At 39.4% G+C, this 21,586-nt stretch overlaps 1 long non-coding RNA gene across 1 annotated transcript in view; it reads right to left on the bottom strand.

Moving 5' to 3' along the window:
• The window catches only part of LOC149149645 (uncharacterized), a 30,650-nt gene extending 10,515 nt beyond the window's left edge, over nucleotides 1-20,135 (bottom strand). Inside the window, exon 1 of the long non-coding RNA XR_016263790.1 lies at nucleotides 19,916-20,135. This is a non-coding gene — a long non-coding RNA (uncharacterized LOC149149645). The remainder of the gene's footprint in view (nucleotides 1-19,915) is intronic.
• Between the last annotated feature and the right edge of the window lie 1,451 nt (nucleotides 20,136-21,586).

The raw sequence follows: 21,586 nt of genomic DNA, 5'->3' as shown, positions 1-21,586 counted from the left end.
TAATGTGATCTTTCTCCTACCAATTCTTGGAATATTTTTGTTTCCAAAGCTTAGCCTAGGGAGTAGCCGATTCCTTGATCCATCTCCACCAGATTTTAGCTCCCCAAAACTTGCTGATGGTTTCAGGATCATGAAGCCCCAAGCCACCGTGGCTCTTGGGTTTATAGATTTTATCCCAGGCTACTAAAGCCCATTTCTTTTTCATTCTCCTTTTCCCCATAAAAAGTCCCTTTATATGCTCCTGATCTGCTGCGTGACTCCCTTAGAAGCAGGAAGAGTAGAAAACATGTATATGGGAATGGCCTGCAATATAGCTTGTGCGAGCACGAGGCACCCCGCCAAGTTTAAAGATATGCAAGTTAATTTTCTGATCTTGTCCTGCATTTTATTTATAGTTGGCTCCCACACTTCCTTGTTGAGAGGTTTATCTGTGAGAGGTATTCCAAAATACTGGAAGGTAGCTGGTCCCTTTGAAATCCAAGAATTTTGGTGATATTCCTTTGAATAGCAATGTCAGTATTAAAGAAAAAAAACTTTTGATTTGCTGAGGCTCACCTCTGTGCCAGCAGCCATAGCAAAGTCATTCAAAATTTGTTTGATCGTTCTGGCCTCCCTGACTATGGGTAAGCCCTGCAGCATTGTGTCATCCACAAATTGTTGATGTGTGTTTGTCGCTCCATCCACGGTGAGTTTGATGACCTATATTCTTCCTTCGGCATTAACTATTTTAATCGCTCTACCAAGCCCTTCCATCATGAGAACAAAGAGGAAGGGTGAGAGCGGATCCCCTTGTCTTAGGCCTCTGGAGGGTGTGAAGAGTCTTGAAAGAGCACCATTAAGCAAGATGGAGAAACTAGTTGTGGTAACTAGTGCCGTAACCCATCTTATCTAGTTTTGGTCAAAGCCATAGGCTTTTAGAACTGCTCTTATATAAGACCAACTAAGCTTGTTATAGGCTTTCGCTAGATCTAATTGAATGATCATACCAGCTTGTTTGTTTCTTTTGAGCGAGTGTACCACCTCATGAGCTTGGATAATATTATTGAGGATTTGTCTTCCTTCCACATAGCTTGTTTGGTCCTCTGAGATGAGAGCTGGTAAGAGTGGCTTGAGTCTGTTGGCTATCACCTTGGAAATAATTTTATACACCACATTACATAGGGCTATGGGTTTGAAGCCATCCGGAGTCATGGCATTTTCCTTTTTTGGGATCAGAGCTACGAAGGATGCATTGAACGCCTTCAGAACCTTTTTGGATATTCTTGAGTCTTCCAAAACCTCAAGGATGTCTTGTTTAACTGTTTTCCAACATGCTTTGAAGAATTCTACATTAAAACCATCCGGGCCTGGAGCTTTTCCATTTTGAATTTCGTTGATTACCTCACTGACCTCCTCTACCGACACTGGGTTGTTAAGATTATGGTTATCTTCTCTGGTGAACAACTGAGGGATGTGTTGAGTGAAATGATTGATGAACCTGGATCTGTCCTCCAAAGGCTCCTCTGCAATACTGAGAAAATGTTGTACAAGGAGAGATTCCATGTCTTTGTGAGAGAAAATTTCTCTCCCCTGAGAGTCTTTGAGCTTTGTGATTTTGTTGTGTGCCCTATGATCCATAGTGGATTTGTGAAAGAATTTCATGTTTCTTTCTCCCTCTTTAATCCACTGTATCCTTGATTTCTATCTCCATAAAATCTCCTCTTGCAAGCATTGATCTTCCCATTCTTCCTGCAAGGATTGCATTAGCTTTTTCCACTCCTCGGTAAAGCCTTCTGCAATGTTGATTCGATTGATTTCCTGGAGTTTCTGCTCAGCTTCTCTTTTGGCTTTGAAGATATTGCCAAATTCATTTTTGTTCCACCCTTTAAGCTTGGATTTGATATTTTTGAGTTTTTGTTGGAGGATGAACATTCTAGTGCCTTGAATGTTTAGATCCTCTTTCCACCATTTATCAATGTTACTATTGAATTCTGGATGAGAGAGCCAGGCATTCTCAAACCTGAAAGGTCTATTTTTCGGTGTACCCATGAAAGTGGCTTCTAGCTGTACAGGCCAATGATCCGAACCTCCAAAGGGAAGAATAGAAGCTGTCATTGCAGGACCTGAGAGAAAGAGTTCCTCTGAGATAATAAATCTGTCTAATTTCGATGCGACTTGTGAAGCCCCTCCCCTCTTGTTGTTCCAGGTGAAGGTTCCATTCATTGTTTCCGTGTCCACTAACCCCATGTTCATTATGAAGTTCTGGAAAGCCAAGGAGTCTCTGCCTAGCTGCCTGATGCCCCCTTTTTTCTCTGTAAGAGATCTTATCATGTTGAAATCTCCTGCTACGATCCATGGCATATTAGGGTATCTTGCTCTTAGTTCCTCAAGGGAGGTAAGAAGCTTGAATTTCTCTTCTTGCTTTTGAGGGCCATATACATTTGTGATCATGTATGTCTCCTTATCCCCTAAAGGTTGACATATCAAAGAAAGATAGTTCCTAGATGCCTCAGCATCTAGGATTCCAAATTTTTGTGGATCCCACAGCGTGAGAATTCCCCCCGCTGAGTTTTTTGCTTTAACCTCTAGATACTCATACCTGATTAGCCATTTGTTATGTATTTCTCTATTCTTATCCATCGAACATTTTGTCTCCTGAATAAACACCATATCTGGTTTTTCTCCTTTTATTCTATTACTGAGATTTCTTTGTTTCCTTCTACTTCCTATGCCTCTGATATTCTAGGTTGTGAGCTTCATTAAGAAAGATTAGTAAAGGAGTGACTGGTAAGCTCTTTCATCTTACCTGAAATAATCAATAATTCCCCACATTCGTTTAACAACTCCTCCTGTTTTTTCCTTCCTCTTTTCGTGCTTGGGATCTTTGGAGATAGTGCCTGTGTCTCCTCCATCATTTTGACTCCTCTATATTCCTAGCTTTCATGATTTCTTTTGGTTCCAGTTCCCTTCGATTGTGATCTCCATATGAAGAGTTGTTGAACCCTGTCATATTCCTCTTTTGGCAGGGAATCCACTCCTTCGGTCATTCCTTGTGTCAGAAATTTTTCCAGATCTATGTTTTCCCTATCTAGAATCTCCTGCAGTTCATGGTCCTTCGTTCCCGCCTCACTTGGAGTCATCTCATGGTCCTTATTTATCTCCATCATGGTTTCTATAATATCATCCATGCTTTCATCTTTTTCCTTCTCAGTGATAATGTTCTCCATTTCCTGGTTGTTTCTTTGGTTCCTTCTTCTTCTTCTAGGATCTTGAAGCTGTTTTGGCTCGATTGTTTTTCCTCATTGATCTTCTTTTGCTGCCTCTTTCTGCCTTTCCCTTTGCCCCCAACCTTGGTAAAACACTTAGAATTTTTAATATTTCTCTCCATGTTGTTTGTTGGGCAGTCTCTATATAAATGCCCATGCTCATGGCATTTGCGACATCTAAATGGGATGTGCTCATAATCCACCTCCTACACCCATTCTTCATCATATACTTCTAAAATTATCTCATCCAGAAGTGCTCCAAATAAATCCATTTCTACGCATATCCAGGCGAAGGAGGTGCATTTACCTTTTAGGATCGCATCTGAGATCTTTAGAAAATGCCCCAGTTTGTTGCTTATTGCTTTCAAAGATTCTGGTAGCCAATAGTCAAGAGGAAGGGAGTATAGTCTGATCCATACTAGTACCGATGTAAATGTCTCGCATTCCGGGACAAAGTTCATCATCCATGGCCGCATGTAGAGGCCAGCTGCAGCAGAGAAGTATGGTCCTCCTTCGAACACTCTATCCTTGTCCTCTAGGCTTGTAAAAACTACTGTGAAGAAGTCCTTGGATCCCAGATGAAGTTGTATATCCCCCTTTGGCTTCTAGTGGCACCTTATCCATACATGCAGCTCCCTCTTTGTTGGCCATATCCCCATGAATTTGCATATCACTGCATATTCTGTCATATGATCCCTGTGCGCTTGTAGCGCTGGGTCGCTTAAGATTACCCGAGATATGATGTTCGACTTGGGTTTGCAGACCCCAGTTGTCCTTATGGAAGTCGATTGTTGACTGCTACCCCCTTTTTCCTTCTCCTTCGTGTCCTCCTACTGCTCCCCTTCTTGTTCCCGAGGTTTGTTTCTTACCTCTGTTGCTTTCTCCAACGGTTTCTTAAAACTATGCTTACCCACACCCTTGTTTTTTTCCGTGACTACTTCACTGTAGGAGGGGGCAGCACTTCCCCCTACACGTCCCATCATGATACCTGCCGTCAAAACCCTAGCGCCAGCCCTAGATCAAGTTGCAGAGAAAAGCGCTCTCGTGTATTTTAAATGATAAAAATCTATCTATTATTTAAATAGTTTCAAATAATATTATTTAAATTATTTTAAAATTAGAGTTGTTGTTGTTGTTGTTGTTTTTTTTTCTAAGGGAAAAATCGTAATTTTATTCATATTGAGAAAAATTACATGTTGTAGATGCTAAATTAGCATATGCTGTATAAATTTGTCCTGATGTACAGGATCTTAAAAAACAATAAATTATAAACTATCTATGCTTTCCTAACTTTCTTTTTTTCCACTTTCTATCTTGAACCTCCAGTGTTGGGAGTGGATGTTACAATGGACATTTCTGCCTCTTTGGTAGTAGTTGGGGTTTCTTTGTTAGAATCTGAGTTTTCTATTGAGTGTATTCACTTGTTGCCACCTATTTCTTTCCCTGAAATGAGTTGCTCACTTTTCTGTTGTGGATCGGTTATCCTTGGAGCTAAACTTGAGCAATTTTGGTTCTCCTCATTTTGTGAGTTAAATTAGGGGCTTCGTTCATTGAAAGCTAAGATATTTCCTGAGTGTTCTGCTTCTTGGAATGTGGTGTTTGTGGTAGTTTCTACATTTTCTTCCTCTTCTATTTCATCTGTCGGAGAGGATGAAAAATTCCATCCTTTTGGCTTTGGTGGTTGTCTTCTTTTCCTGTCTTTTTTATTTTGTGGGCAAGCACTTTGTAAATGACACATGCGATATCTGAAGGCCGTGTTTTCATAATCAAGAGACTAGGACCATTGCTTTTCGTTGTGGAATAAGAGGATGTGGTCTGGTAACCCTTGACTGAGATCAACCTCCACGCAGATTCAGGCGAAATTGTAGATGTCCTTGGTAAGATGCTCATTGTCTACTTTTAAAAATTTCCCAAGAGCATTGCCAATGCCTACTAATACTTTAATGTGCCAAAATGTAGAGGTAGGTTATATAGTTTTACCCACACAAGCATTTTGGAGACCACCATGGTGTTTGGATCAAATTCCGGAAACCATGATGTTAAGAAAAGGTCGGCATTACCCCAGAACCATGGTCCCTCATTCAATGCATATTCCTTGTCATTGACCGTGTAGAATTTGACAATGAAAAAACCTTTTGAGCATAGGTGTATATCACAATTTTCTGTCCATATGGAGTAAATCCATTGACTTAGGGCTTCTGGTTTGGGCCAAAACCCATTAAATCTGCATATCACTACTTTTGATAAATAATCATCATGTATTTCATTTACCTTAGGTATAGCGATCGATAGAGCAGGGTTCTGAGTTGTTTGCTCGACGATGTAGGCACCAGGAGTCGTGGCTTGCTATTCTGATTGTATTTGAGGCCCCATCTTCCCTTTTACTGCATCTTTGAAAGAAGAAAGTCATTTGGAGCTTGTACCAGAGCAACCACCACAGAGTCTTGTGTTGAGGTAGATAGTTGAGTCTCTGCCTATGTTGTATTCTTTTAGCTTGTATTCCTCCTGCAATACTTTTCCTGCATGGATCAAGAGTTGTTTGCAAGGTGGAATGCCCATCCTTTCTTGTATCCTCTGTTTGAGGGTTTTGATCTCCTCCCAGCTCCCTATTTTTATGCATACTGTGTTTCCTTCCATTGATATGATAAAAAGGGTAATTTGTTTACCTTCGAGCGTCTCTGCTACCGGGGCTTCAAGATCTAGTGATGGGATGATCACTGCTTCCTGTCATTCATGTTCAATCGCCAAAGCTTGCTGTAGATCTGGGCCAATTTGTTTGCAGGCTCGCGGTACCCACCCGTAATCGCCATATGCATGCCCAAGGTAAGCCATATCCTGTGGCTTTATGTGCCGCTCTGCCCTCAAACAATATATCACAGCTACCTCTGCTCCATTGATGTCGCAAATCTTCGTCCTAGCGCCCCATTTTTCATGCTGTGGAAAACCCCAATCCTTAGGCTAAGGAAAACCCCGAAAGCGTGTTGTCGGAACAATCCTCCTCGTGTCCAGATCAGCGACGAGGGTCTCAGCCCAGATCTCCGTTGCATATTTCCTCTGCCCCAACTTCTGCCCCAACTTCCTCCATCCGTCAGGTTTTCCAGAAAGCCCAGATTTGTATTTTATCTCTAGATCTACCGATTTGCAGAGAGTAAGCCCAAAAATAGTAAATGCTTTCAGATTTGACCAAGGCAGCATTTGATTTGTGTGCTGGATGAACCCGTCTGATGATATTTGGCCTTCTTCATAGATATAAATCAGATCCGAAGAAAAGTCGATCTGCTGATATTTTCGGCAGGGTTGTTGTTCATCATCGATTGCAGCTCCCTCCTCCAGCCTGCTGTGGAGGCTATGAGATTCCTCCCTACAGTCTTTATTGTGTCCCAGATCATTGGGAGAAATAAAAGCTCTGACGCATGCACTATGTACATAAACCCTCGCCATCGCCATCTCGTGCTCCACTCCATAATATTTCGTTTGCGGATCTAAGTACAAATCTGGAAAGACGAAACACACTCCGAGTAGAGGCTTCAACTTCTCAGGGAGCTCCTTAGGGATTTTACATCCAAATGCGAAGTAATGCCTGGTGGACACAGAGCAAATAGCCTTCTTGGCTTCTTCATTGTTGCCCATAACTATTGCGAGTCTCTGAACATACTTGGCAATGAGGTCCTCACGGGAGACCTCGGGCCTGAGCCATCGTTTGTGCGCCGACGCGGAAGCCATGGGCGATCTGCAGCTCGGACCGCTTGACCAAAAGTGATGTCTTCTATGAGTTTGTTTGTCTATATAGTTTGTTGGATTATTAGATTCCTCTCAATTGTATGCCTATTTTGACTCAGAGTAGATTATTTCAAAACTAGAGTTGTTAATATATTAATATTATTTAAATAATTTCAAAACTACAATTGTTAATTGAGATTATTTTGGGTGGTTGGAGAAAAGAATAAAATCCTCCCACCTACATTCAATTTACCAAATGACATGATGTAAGCTGATAATATTAATAGTGTACAAATAAAAGAAATAGTCCTTTTTAGAGCCAAAATTAAATATTAAATTTTAAATCAAAATAACTACTCACCCTTTATCTAAAGTAAATTGAAAAAAACCATACATTATCATATTTTAAATTTTATTAATATACCTTATTATAATTTTATATTTTCCAATATTAAATTCAAATTTAATATTCAACAATTTTTCATGTCTTTAAAAAAAACTGACTAGAAAATTCAAAAAATACAAGCAACGAACCTGCGACCAGTCAAACTTTATTTGTTTATCCAACGCCCTATAAAACAGATTTGTGGAAATGGAATAAATGGAAAACGTCAGTGAAACTTGCGTGTCCAATTAGAGTCACCCTCATTGAAAGGAAATATCACATATGGTCTGTTAATGATTAGATCATAAAGTGATCCGTCATCTTGATATATTAGGTGGTAGGAGAAATTACTAAATTCTTTATATATGAAAATGTACGAATTATAAAAAGAAACAAGTTATTGAAATTTGAAATCCATGGGTGCAACAGGAAGGATGTGACCTTTGACAAATGGTGTAAAGTTTCTTACAGATTCTGGTTAAAAAAAAAAATTTAATTGTGAAGCGAAATTTCAATCACTAATTTTAGTTTAATGAAGTTTTAGTATTTGAAATTGATTGATTTATGGAGTTTTAGTATTTGGAATCGATAAATTTTCAAAAAAAACAGAAATCCTCCCATCATCATATCATCAGAAATCCTCCCATCATCATATCATATGGAACTACACAATCCACCGAGCAATAATAATGCTTTCGCTTTCATTTTTATTTTTACAATAGCGTATTTTCAGTCAATTACTAAATATGCAAATATCGGCTGATGGTAGCAATAGCTATTCGAATTCTGCGAAAACACTGCATGGGCATAGGTTGTAATTAGATAATTAATTAACTATGAATGATATGATAGCATGGAAGAATGAATGCTTTGTAATCATCTAACCACAGCCGTGACTGCCGAAAGAGAGGAATAGGGCTGCAGCCCTAGCCGGATTGCTTGGAGTGTGGTGGCTATTGTAAAAAGTCAATATAAAGTCACGTGAGCAAGTGCTTTGAAGAGAAAAGCACGAGAAGTCAAAGGTCAAAGGTCACGTGGGCAATTCCTAAGTCTTTGTGAAAGTTTGGTATTTTAGTTGAAGTGGTTTAAATAAGATTTTTAAGAATTTTTTTAATATATTAAAAAGTATGGAAAATTTTAAAGATGAAAATTTATCTTAAAGTTTAGAAATTTTGATAAATTTTAATTCTTAATATGCCGAGGTTTGGTGATATTTTTTTAAAGATATTTAAATTTCTAATGACTTTATATAATCTCTATAAAATTCTAAAGATTTTTAGGATAACAAAATTTTGTACTATAAAATTACGGCGAAGCACTTAAAAAAAATGGAAATTGACGATTTTCTTTTGGAAAAGAACATAGAAAATTAGCTCACCTAAGAATATTAGCCCCTAAAATTTTGCTTGTTGAAAAGGTAATTTACATTATAAAATTTGAAAAGTGATTTGTTTCTGTAGAAAAATATGAAGGGCAATATTAAGAGGGCCTTATCAACTAAGTTTATAAAGTTTTTATTAAAAAGTTTATTTCGAAAGGGTTGTTTTTTAAAAGGAAAATTTGAAAGTGCTTTATTCTAAAAGTGGTTGTTCAACGATTTTGAAAAAGAGATTTTATCGAACTTGAGTTTAGTTAGGAACTTGAAAAAGTATATAGGTTTGCAAATTTTTGTATTGTGTCAAGCATGATAGTGTTTTGGGTGAAGATTGTGCCTTATGAAAGCGCATATTAAACATCATATATATAAAACATCATATACATACATATATATATATATATATATATTTCGGGGGCGATATGGAAGATAGCCTCATGCAATCAGGAAAGTAGCTATAAGACAAAGAAAAGACAGCACTCATGGGTCACAAAGCGCGATTGAAGAAGATTAAGAAAATGAATTAAAAAGAAGAGACAAAGATTGCTGTCATGTTTACAGAGGTTCAGGCCATAGTCGAAGAACTAAGAAGTTTAGCAAAAGATAAAGAAGAAATCATTGGTGATTGGTGTAGCTTTGATCTACTATCACCTACTATGTTTACTTTGATCATTGGGTTATCAAAATGCTAACTTTTCTTCGAGCTAAAGAGTTAATTGAGTACGAGTCTAATAATCCATATGATAAAGTATACGATGCATCAACAATGAATTTTATAAAATAGACAATGAATGATAATCGATATGATAAAGTATACGATGCATCAACAATGAATTTTATAAAATAGACAATGAATGATAAGTTTTTGTGCAAGGTAGCAAAAACTACATCTTCCAAGGAAGCGTGGAAAATCTTGGAAGAAGAATTTGGTGCAAAGGGGAGTGACATGCAACAACAAGATGTGTCACAATTTGTTGCGTTAGCCGCAGATCTGAGAGTAGATGAACAAGAATATGAGAGGACAACAAAACTTGGAGAATCCCACTCAAAAGTGGATGATGGTTGTGAAGGCTATAAAAGTGAAACCCATTATGCAGACATGCATATGGATGAAGAAGATGCAACAAAGATTTCAGAGAGAGAAGCCAAAGCCTCTATGTCTGAAGCAGAGCAAGATCATATAAATGCTCAAGGACTCCACTGTAACGTGGAAGGTGCAGATGATGGTGAATCCCATTGTGATGAAACACATGTGGATGATTACTGCAAAGTGATATGTGAATTGGTGAATCCAACTACAACTGATGGGTTTGGAATTGTCAATGAGCACACGTATGCTCAAATATCCCACCACAGGGTAGATAAACATTATGGTAATGAAATTTGTGAAACAAGGATTGATCATGGCAATATGGTAAGCGCCATGTTTGATATAGAATTGAAGGTTGAAGTTGTCATTGTAGCAACAAGTTATGAAGCAGTGTGTGAATGAACAAACAACAACTGAGTTTGGGATAGATAAAGCTATCAATAGAGCATCAAGTGTTTTGGTGGATCTAACAATTGGAATTGTTGATGTTAAATTTGATGAAGAACCATTAACTGGTGATGAGTGGTTGCACATAATGCAACATAAAACTCTTATTGATATGTTGTTATTTGGTGAGAGAAGTCCACTTGTGTTTGGAAGCGAAGTAGAAGACAACATGTTTGCAACAACAGAGGTTTCCAAAGAAGTAGAGAAGGCAGAGAAGGAAGAAGAAGAGAATAAATCTCTCACTGTAGAGCATAATGAATATATTTCTAACGTTGATCTTGATTGTGCAGAGTACAAGAAAAAAAAAACAATACCTAATAATGAAAGTGAAAAGAAAGAGATGGATGTTTCTAAAGACAAAGATGAAAAAATTGAAATAATTTTTCAGCAATGGATTCAAGAAGAAATCAGATTTTGCTATCAAGAAATATGGCAGAAAGAAGATTAGAAATATGAAGCGCAAGAAGCAGTGCAAAGAACATAGTTTGAAGTGGAAGAGTTCTGGCAACAATCCATGAGTGAAAGAATCCTTGAAGAGGAAGTTGTAGAAGAACGACTCAAATCAAATTCAAGACAAGCCAAAGAAACATTGCAACAACAAGAAGTAAAGAAATATGGAACCTACGGCAAGAACGCACAACAGAGAATGAAACAATTTTGAGGATATAGAATTTGGAAGAAGAGAAAAAGAAAATGCAAAATTATAAAAGTTTTGAATCATTGTAACCCTAGTTGAGACATAGACCATCATGCATGTTTGAGTGATGATTGAGTTAATTTCTATTGTAACCCTGACAAACATAGTTGAGTCATGTTTGAGTTACGCTGAGTCATACGGTCGTAATTAAGGGGGAGTGTTAGAAATTGTAATTACCCTGCATGCAAGAGTTGGCTAAATTTGGAGAGTCATTAGTCAAGTCGAGCGAGTTCAAGTTAACTATATTTTAGAAAAAGACGTGTGTGAGTGAATTTGAGTTAAGTCATATTTTAAGAAAAATCAAATTTAAAGGAGTTAACTCATATTTTAGGAAAAGGCGTGTGTGAGTGAATTCCAGTTAAGTCATATTTTAAGAAAAATCAAATTTAGATTGTATGCATATGAAGTTATTTTGAGCCAGTCACTAACAAAAAAATTTAAATACCTTTCCCTGAATTCATTATAATCATCCAATTTTGAGTTATCAATACAAAAGCCAGCACTCATATTATTGTTTGTGTGAAATTTGTGTCTTTCCTCTGTGTCTTTCCATCATGAAAGCGGCTCGAGCGTGATTACTTGAATTGAAAAACAAACTAAAATTAGACTAAGTTTTCGTAGTCTTCTGCCATTTACTGAGGCTTGTATACATTAGGGCACATGTCCTCGTACTTGCAGATTTAACGAAGATGTTATTGATGATAAAATTTCTGCGTTTAAGCACTACCTATTTGCTGCAAGCTCGGCTTGATTATCTATAAAGTTGGACAATCTGTATATGGATTCCGCATTTACATGTACATATATATAGGTCCAAATGCACTTAATTTGTTCCACGTACCTCTAATTGATCCATAGAACCTTCTGCAGTAGAAGCAATTGAAGATGGCCGAATACCACAGCTCCATCTTAGCGAAAGACTTGATGTTTCAAGCATTTAACATACAAGATTAAAAGCGCGATGGCGTCCTCCTTGGAGATTGGAAACGGTTGGCAGAGTCATCGGATTTCATTTACTTTCGATTTCTCACAGACAAACACTGAAAGCACTACAAAGGACTGGCAAAGCCCTAGAATTTCTTTTTCTCTAAATCTCTAGCAAACCGACAGGATTTCTCCAGACGCAGAGAAGAAGTGGCGGATGTTAATCAGTTGGCCTTTTGAACTGTGCAAAAGTTTTGAAAGTATTATACAAAATACTTGGCTCTTCTTCCCCGCTCGAAACAGACTTGACAGCGGAAGCATACCAATGCTCATGATTGGTAAAACCAGTAGTCATTTTTGACTTATTAGGCTGGGGGCGCTTGGTTGGCCGTGCGATTGGTAATGGCACAACCTGTTTGTGAGAGTGACAAAAGTCGTGGATTGCGTTGCCAACCCCCGGCGGCGGATGAATCCAAGATGCAAGGGAGATAAGATAAGATGACGCTGTATGGATTTAACGATACGTGTATCCCATCACTGATTTATATAATAACCGTACAAGTCAGGTTGCATGTTCAATAAAGACTAATGACTGTGTATCCCATCACTGATTTTACAACTAATATGTTTGATTTTGCAACTAATATGTTTGTATTTATATGATGATTGATTTATATACTAATCAGTGTGCATTTTGAATAATGAGAGATCTCAAAAATCTCAAATTTCTGGATCTCAGCGGATGTCATCATTTAGAATCATTGCCATCTGAAATCGCAGAACTCAAAGATCTCAAATATCTAGATCTTAGGGGCTGTCGTAAGTTGCAGGCGATTCCTTCTGAGATCAGGATGCTTTCAAATTGTCAAATTATACAATAGAAAAAGGTAATCGCCTTTGTGTACCATGAAAATTTCAATATCGTGATCATTATTTTTTTCATAAAAATTTACTATGTGGAATAAATTTTCAAATTAATAAAGTTTTTCACTCTAATATTCTAATAATTTAATTTAAAGGAGGAGAGAATTGTAATGAAAGCTTTGGACATTGCGGCTATCAAGACCCAAGCAGCAGCAAGTCTGTTTTTTTTTTCAGAAGAAAAAACTGTATAGTATTTCTATTATATTCAAAAAAGACGTGTATATACAGATAGTAGAGAGATTTTATCCCGGACATGGTATCCTAAATTGAAGGTATTTTCAAATTTTGCATCTTTCTTTGATCATAGTCAAGTATGAGGTCTGTATAGAGATCATATCATCTTAGAAATATTCAAAAACTTCAAAAATATGGAAACACCTGGCCATAAGACATTTTTTTCCAGAAAATAGGAGCATGAAGCATACCAGATTTTTGTCGACTTTAAATACCCGGCATAGAGAAAGGCTGAATGACGTATGTACAAGATTCTACAGAGATACTCAGTTGCCACTTACCATATGGAGACTGCATACCCTTCTTTGATAGTTCATCCGCTTGCTCATTTTGCACACGCTTTATATGTGTGATAGGGAATAGTGTAGGCTTCCATAGAGAAGTAATCCTGCCTAGCCATCCAGTAAGGCTGTCATTTTTTATAGTTTGATTTCCCTTCACGTGTTCTATGATTATTTTGGAGTCACCATAGATATTGATAGGGCCGATGTCCATGAATGTGCAGAATAGAAGCAGACCATGTAGTGCCATGGCCTCAGCTTTGTTATTGGTTCCATTGCCACCGTTCCAAAACATGAAGTATTGAAGATCACTTGATATACCAATATAAACGCCACATGCGCATTTGCCGTCTTTTGCTGCTCCGTCAAAGTGTGCCCGTGGGAAGAATAGCTGATGTGAGTCTGAGACTGTAGTTTGGTGCTTCATCTGTTGAGGAATGTTAGGGAGTATCGAAAAATAGAAGGGGATAACCTTATCAAATATATGCCCAAATTCCTCCTTGCTGTTTTGAAAAATCCTTTTGTTCCTCCACTTCCATATGAACCAGAAGACAATTAGTGGAATGGGACGCCAAATTATTTTCTGTGAACCCCACCATTCATATGCATCTGTTATGGAGGGATGTGATGTTTCAGGAAAACCAAAATAAGAGGCCATCTGCTTCCATAAACTCTGAGTTAGTGGACATTTTAGAAAAATGTGCATGTTATCTTCTGTATTGGATAGGCAGATTATGCATATGGCTGGTCCATGCCAGTTCCTTTTCTGTAAATTTGTCCATGTAAGATTTTTATTATGATATACTAGCCACGAAAACAGTATTATTTTTAGAGGACAGCCAGCCTTCCATAGAGAGTATGGAAAAAGTTTCCGGGAGGTCTCCCTTCGCTGTTCAATCAAGGAGAGATATATATCTCTCACTAACACATTGGACCGGCCTTTCTTCACCTGCCAAACAATGCTATCTCTGTCCTCTGTTTTGTAAATCCCAACATTTTTCATAGTCCAAATAATCTTGTTCCATTGGGCAGCCATTGTTCCATCCAGGCCCAGCTCTCTATCTGATTTCCATCGAGGAATAGCATCCTTCCATCCTTTTATTACTTGTGCCCAGTAGAAAAGACCTTTTTGGTGTAGGAGCGTGAGAAGTTGTGGAGCGATTGGGGGTTCCATCTCTACCCCCATGATTGCATCAACACCGATAAGAATGTTGTTTCCTGTATGTAATTTCCATATTAGATTCCTGTAGAAGAAAGGAAGAACCTTTTGAAAACTTCTCCAAATAGCCGATCCTTGAGAGGACCACATAAATCTGTTCCTGTACCAATAATAGACATCTTCATTCCCAAGATATTTCATTCTGATAGCTTGACTCCATAAACTTTTTCCAAAAACCGCTCGCCATAATGATTTGCATAATAGTGCCAAGCCAAAGAGACGAAGATTCATGATGCCCCAACCCCCCATTTTTTTTGGGAAGGAGATGTTTTCCAGTTTTGTAAGATGGTATTTCCTCTTTTCCTTGCATCCTCCCCAGATAAAGATTGCCATTAAACTGTTTAATTTTTTAATGGTAGTTGAAGGAATGTAATACAGATGAGCCCAATAAACAGAAATTTGTGCAAGAACCGACTGTGAGAGTATCATTCTGCCAGCTAAAGATAAACATTTAAATTCCCATCCTGATATTCTCTTGTAAAATTTGTTAATGATCCATGACCAGTCAGAAATGGTGTAACCCGTGGGCTTAAGATGGTATCCCAAGTATTTGATACCCTCTTTGATGGAAACTGCCTGAATGTTATATAATTGAGAGATATATTCCATCTCGTCCATATTAACCTTACCAAAGTGAAAAGTGGATTTTCCTTCGTTGATATATAAGCCTGTGGCCCTTTGAAATGATTTTAATATCTCATGCATTATATGCCAAGATTGTCTACAAAGCATAGCAAACAGTAGAACATCATCCACGAAAAGGTTGTGTGTAAAAGAGTTACCTCTGGATATGGAAAGTGGGCCGATATTCCCCGCAGCAACCGCTCTTTTCAGATGAAGACTAAGGGTATCCATGACCAGAATGAATAAGAGGGGAGACAGGGAGCATCCCTGACGAAGACCTCTTTCAGCCGAGAAAAAGGATGTGGGATATCCATTTATGAGAATGGCAAAGTTGACTCCTTCCACACATGCCATGATCCATTTAGTGCACAGGTCGTTTAGCCCGATCTTAATAAGTAAACATCTCAGATAGCTCCAATCTAGGCAGTCGTAGGCTTTTTTTAGATCAATTTTAAGAATGGCAGCTCCAATATTTTTAGTTTGCATTGAATGTAAAGCTTCCTGAGCAATAGCCACTGCTTCTAATATGTTTCTGCCACTTAGAAACCCATGTTGTTCTTTTGAGATATGAATTGATAGATTGCCGCGGATTCTCTCAGCTATAATTTTTGATATGATTTTATAGATGGCATTGCATAAAGATATCGGCCTGTAATCTGCAAATGTAAGGGAGTCCTTTCTTTTTGGAATCAATGCTATATAGGTGGATGAAATGTTATGATGTATTTTCCCTTGTATTCTGGTTTCTTCCACCATCCCCAAGATATCGCTTTTCATCATATCAAAGAAATGGATGAAAATGTCTATGGTCCAGCCATCAGGGCCAGGGCATTTGTCTTTTTTAAAAGATTTCATTACAGTAAGTAATTCTTCCTCCGTTACAGCAGCATATAGTCTTGCATTATCCTCTTCATCAAACATATTTGAGAAAGGTTCTATGCCCCATAAAATATCTTCTATCTCCCTGTTAGCATCCTGTTTATATGCCTTTTTAAAGTGTTTGACAGCTTCTTTGGAGATATCTTCTTGAGAGTGCAAATAATCTCCCTCTTCATTCTTGATTTTCCATATAGAATTGGAAGCTCGTCTTTTGCTTGCAAAACGGTGAAAGAACTTAGTGTTTTTATCTCCCTCCTTTAGCCAAGTGGCACGGCTTTTAAGCCGCCATGAGATTTCTTCAATTGTTAATAATCTCTGTTTCTTTTTTCCAAGTTCCCAAATCCGTGCCCGAGTGCTCCATGGAATGGATTGGGAAGTCATACCATTGGCTAATTCTTTTAATTCTTTTTCAATCTTCTGCAGTTCTATACAGTTTGTTTGTTTTTTCTGGATCTGCCATTCTTTTACTTTAGATCGAAGATTCCTCATTTTGCCAATCAAGTTCTCTGATGGAGAAACTTCCGTAGAAGGACTGTTAGCCATCCAAACATCGCGGACCATGCTGTTAAATGATTCATCTTCTAGCCAATACCTGTTGAACTTGAAAGGATAACTTTTCCGCGAATTTTGATCCATCCATTGTAAAGAAATCGGCCGATGGTCAGAAATGAACACAGGGAGGGTATGAGAGCTCGGAATGCCATATTTCTCCAGCAGATTTTCATGCATGATGAATCTATCCAGCCTTTTAGCAATATAGGCTTCCCCCGACCTTCCATTGTCCCACGTGGGAGACAAAGATTTTGGGCAAATGTCTACAAAGTTATATTGTAGCATTGCTTCCCTGATTTTCTCCCCAATTGAGTCAGCTTTTTTCCCCTTCCCCCAAACTTCATCCGGTCCCAATGTGCAATTTAGATCTCCAGCGATGAGGAGCGTTTCAATCTCCATAATACCGGAGGCAATAAAAAAGTTCCAGTAGGAAGCTCTGTCTTTGTAGGGAGCATATACATTTAGTATGTGGATACTGTCAGCACATCCTCTATATTTAGCAATAATCAAGATTCCCCCAAGGCATCGGAAAGTTCTTGCAGAGATCCACCTCGGATCCCATAGCACTGCTAATCCTCCGGAGAGACCAGTCGCCTCCATTGCCGCCATATACCAGGATGGAAGCATTCGCCTGAAGAAAGAGATAGTATCTTGTCTGTCGTGCATGGTTTCCTGAATTAAAATCAACTTGTATGAAGAAGAGAAAAATAAATCTTTTAGAGCTATAAACTTGGGGTCAGCTCCAAGACCCCTTATGTTGATAGAAAGTATATTCATCATTGGATACTCTTCTCGGGCAATTCTGCTCTAAGAGGCCCGGATTCAGAATAATTAGAAATGGGAATATCAATAAGGGAGGATTCCTGATAATTCAGACTTCGAGTGCCTTTTCGACCCCTAAAGTGTCTACTGCCCCTGTTGTGTTTACGGCGAACAGTGATATTCTTTGCCGAATTAGGACTGATGACAGGAGAAGAAGATTTTCAGGGTTTATGGATAGTCAAGGGGAGCAAATGAAGAGAATCCTTCTGTAGAAGCATGTCAAGATCACTGCCAATGGAGTTGGAAGGAGAAGGGAAAGGTGAGGCCGTGGGGGAAGCGATGGACATGGGGGATTTTCCTTTGGAGGCAGAGCGATTCGGCGTGTAATGAATGGAGGGAGAAGGGTAAACTTTGATAGGGGAGCGATCATATTTGACAGGCGACGATGAGGACGAGGGGATAATATGGATGTTATTCTCCTTTAGGGATGGGCAAAAATCTTTGGGCACCGGTGAGGGTGAATCAACAGGAACATCGTGAGATGGTTCGGGGGGAGGAGGCAGGGGCGAAAAGACAGGGCCACTTACAACGTTTAGATTTCCCATGGAATTCGACCTCGTTAAAGTTAAGGATGAAGATTTATGGTTCCTGGGTGAGAGGAAAGGTCTGAGGGCCAGGCCCCCCGAAAGTTTCGGGGTACTTGGAACTTTCTGATAACAAGACGGAGAGAGTATTTGAGCTGAAGGAGATACATAATTAAATTTGAAATTTTCTCCGTCTTCGCTATTGGGAGACATAGCCATGACTTGGGAGTTATGTTTCACCTTATAAACTTTTTTCCATGCCTTTCCTTGCGACATCCATGGACATTTGTCTTTTAAGTGTCCTGTTTTATGACACAGGGAGCACCTAAAATTAACGCCCCAGTAGTCCAGCCTTTGACTGGCAGATAAATTACCCCAGAGCAGATCAATGTGGTCAGGAAAACCACCTCTATAGTCTTTCTCAATCAGTATCCAGGCAACCCTTTTGTCTTTAGCACCTAGACATCTGGGGTCGACGTAAACAAATTTTCCGATCGCATTTCCAATGAAGGAAAGGGATTCCTTCGTCCACAGTTCAATAGGCAGAGCAGGTAATTTGACCCAAATGAAATTGTTCTGAGGGGTGTTCCTGAGGGGGTCGAAACCTATATACCATTTGTGAAGGGCCAAGAAACTCCGCCCGTGCACCCACGGGAGGCCCCAAATGATATTAAGGTCTTTAACTTTCAAAAAATGGAAGTTGTACCAGTCTCGCATTAGACGGACAATGGTGGGCGTGTATCCAATGAGAGGGCTCCATCGAGCTCCAAGCCATTTTCTAATCTGGCCATCATCCATGTCTGGGAAGTGCCACTTTCCAATCAGGGCCCGGGATTGAAGGCTAGCAATACGGTCCGCCAGTTTGACACCATCCAAACATATAGCAGGGGGGGATGTAATTTTAGCAGGACGATGATTGAGTTTGCGACGGGGAGCAGAGAGAGTCAGCATTCGAATCAGAAACAAGATGGGATGATTGAAGATGCCCTACCAGCTTGGCATACCAGTAGGATGCTTTAATAGTACCAAAATAATTAGCTTCAGCTTCCATAGCTGCTTTTACCAGATCCGACGTGTCGGATTCCACGTGAAGAATGTCCATCTCAGAGTAGGAAAAGGGCGTCAGCAACAAGGACGATAGGATAAGGAAAGACACGAGTCAAAGCAGGGCAAATAAATTCATTATTAGAAAGATAGCCACCTCGGGATATCGACTGTTATCCGAGTTTGAAAAAAATCTATGCAGAACCCCGAAAGTACAAGTCTAATACCGAGGAGATAGTACTGAAAAAGCCTAGAGATCTCGGGAAAGGATTTATAAACAAGGACTAAAAATAGTCAAAAAAGGTCAAGTGCAGCAGCTGAGGAAGTCCTTATGCACAGAGGGGTAGGCAGAATAGGAAATGGCGGCCTACGGAGGATGGAAAATTGAATTGTCAATTAAAAGCAGTCCACGACAAAGCGTCGGAAATGGGTCGGAGCCAAAACGCCCGGCGACGGAAAAACCAGAAGAGATTCAAACAGGAGAAAAATACAGGTCATGATGAAACACCCGGGCAGACAATACAGCAACAAACAATTTCGAAGATGCACCACCAATGGCCAATCTTCAACCGAATATCAGTGCATGGTCTATATACAATAAAATGTTTTCTGAGGTTTTTCAAAGACGACCATAACCGTTCAGAAGATATAGACCAGGACATGGATGGTGTTAGAAGTGAAAACCTTCCGCTAATAACTATAACCAGGATAGAATCTCTTTATGATAGCCCAGTAACATGAATAATTCCAAAAAAAACCAGGAGTATATTAAAAAGAAATTAGATTACTGCTTGTATTCTTCTGCACTATCAATAAACTCAGGATTCTGTAATATCTTATATACTCCTGAAAAAATCATTACAACCTGGATTTTACTAAAAAGCATCCAATTTCATTACATGACTATAAGGGGAATTTGAAGCACTGACCTTCTACCGAGCAAGAGCCGAGGGAGAAGCGCGCAATAGTGTTCAGCAAAACAGAACCAGTAAGTTGTAACCGATGCATACACTGTCAAAAACGGCCCCGGGGCCAGGAAAAACCAAACTAAACAGAGCACTGAGGGAGTTCAAAGCTGGTAAGAACAAAACTCCCCGCACAAGTGTGCGCGGAGCCGAAAACTTCCCGAAAATGACAAAGATGAGTTTATAGAAGATAGATGCCACCTGTGAGGGTATCGGAAGGAAAAGTGAATACAAAGCAATAGTTCATGCAGGTTGTGGCTTACAGACGTGAATCCCGGTTGTCGGCAAGTGTAGCCGGGTAGAGACGTGGCGAGAGTAAATGGAACGAAACATGTATGAGGGTAAAAAGCCACAGATACCACCTGTTATATGTATATAGGTCAGCCTCACGCACCTGCAAATGGTCTATTGGTCCGCCATGACACGGGAAAAGGAGCGAGATGGTTGGTTGCTATCGCAGCGCTCCTCCACTCAGACTCCAAGCTCCCAACCCAGATAGCAGCAGCAAGTCTGTTACGGAAACGCTCACGAGAATGTTAGCATAACGTTTATTGTTGTATTTAATTTGATATATTCTTACATTCTTATTGGTCCACATATAATCTTCCATATATTTACGCCGTAAGGCATTCCACATCCCTAAAATATGAAGTGTGCGATTCTGAGCCATTGATTCTGTGTGTTAGATGATTGGGTTGTTTTCTGCCGTTGATTTAATCTATTTTTTCTATAGAAAAATATTATTTTTTCCACCAGCTGGAAAACACAGAGAGGGAGGCTCTGACAATGGCCCATGAAACGGAAGGCCATGAGACTCTTCGCAGTTCATTACCGTTACGCAACTCTGTCGGTTGCCCCAGCTGACACATCGGTCCATCGTCGTTCTCGAATGAATCTCGGCATCTGGATTTCCATGGTGGAGCGACGTCTGTTCATGATCAACACTCCATTTTAACAAAATCTGAGTGTGGCTTCGAGCACCTGGTTCTTTTCTCAGTAATGAGTCTATTGGTGGTGACAAATTATTATGCACCGTGACTTGCGATTTAATATTCTGTCATAGTCTGTTTCTTTTCAAAGTTTGAATTAGCATATACTTCCTATTTCTCCTATGAATAGATGCAGAAATTTCAACTAATGTGTGTGATTTTCTGACCTTTCGTCGCTGTTATACTTGCAGAGATTATTGTACTGCAACGGGCAGCGGGAGATGGAGATATGTTCCGTTCCTTCTCCTTCCATTAGAACGCCACCTCTATTCTTCTTCTATTCTGCTCGGATTCATGTCTGCGGTGACTACCAGTTATCCATCCCAATCATTGCGCACTATTTGGAAACCCAATGTTTCCTTCTGCGAGTGGGAAGGAGTCCTTTGCAGTCCGCGCACACAGCGAATGCTTTCGCTCAAAGTAAACAGCTTGGGATTACAAGGTACAATCCCTCCTCTTCTCGCTAATCTATCGTTTCTTAGAATGTTCGACCTTCGAAATAACAATTTTCAAGGCTACATTCCCTATCAACTGGGAAGTCTTTTTCGCTTAAAGATGCTTCTCCTGTCTTGGAATCAACTCGAAGGTTCTATTCCGCCCACTCTTGGTGGGTGCCGAAGTCTACAGAACTTGTCCATGCCCTATA

The sequence above is a fragment of the Pinus tabuliformis genome, chromosome 9 (assembly GCF_031772625.1).
Source record: "Pinus tabuliformis cultivar Carrire ecotype Pingquan chromosome 9, CPIR1, whole genome shotgun sequence".
Lineage (NCBI taxonomy): Eukaryota > Viridiplantae > Streptophyta > Pinopsida > Pinales > Pinaceae > Pinus > Pinus tabuliformis.
The sequence above is the reverse complement of the archived record's forward strand: the minus strand, read 5'-3'. Positions and strand labels throughout refer to the sequence as shown.